Genomic DNA, 693 nt, shown 5'->3' on the forward strand with positions numbered 1-693 from the left:
CATTCCTGTGTTGGGCCTCAACCCTAGGGTCCTCAACCGCAACGTCCAGATCGGAAATCGGGCTCAGGCCGCCCGTCACCCTTACGGGCGCAGACGACGACCGTCTAGTCAAGATTCCCGACCCGTCGCCTTGGTTTTGGGGTTCCTCGGGGGAGTCCCCACGCTGGGGGCTTGTCTGGGGAATCGTAGTCGTCTTGGCCACGTTATCCCAGTGTTGGGCCTCAACCCTGGGCCCCTCAACCACAACGGCAAGGTCGGAAATCGGGCTCAGGCCGCCCGTCACCCTTGCGGGCGCAGACGACGACCGTCTAGTCAAGATCCCCGACCCGTCGCCTTGGTTGGGGGGTTCTCCGGGGGAGGCCTCGCTGCTGGGGGTGATCCGATGGCTTTGGCTGTCCATTTAGGCTTGATTTTCTTGGCTTGGGGGTTGGCGGCAAATTGAAGAATGAGAAAAAATGTGTGGAGGCGCAAAATCACCTGCCAGACTTTATTCCCCTTCCAAATCGATTCAACTACATGATTAAATAACTTTTGAAACTTGATACATAAACATGCGGCTCCACCCTTGAGACTTTATATACCCGTCAAAACTGATATCGGGTATTGAGGGTGCCTAATTTTTTGGACTTTCAATTGCTTGTAAAAGATAAAATGAACCCTAGAATGGGTACAAATACGCTGGATCGGGAAAAA

Source organism: Plasmopara halstedii (assembly GCF_900000015.1).
Source record: "Plasmopara halstedii genome assembly, contig: Scaffold_110, whole genome shotgun sequence".
NCBI classification, from domain to species: domain Eukaryota; phylum Oomycota; class Peronosporomycetes; order Peronosporales; family Peronosporaceae; genus Plasmopara; species Plasmopara halstedii.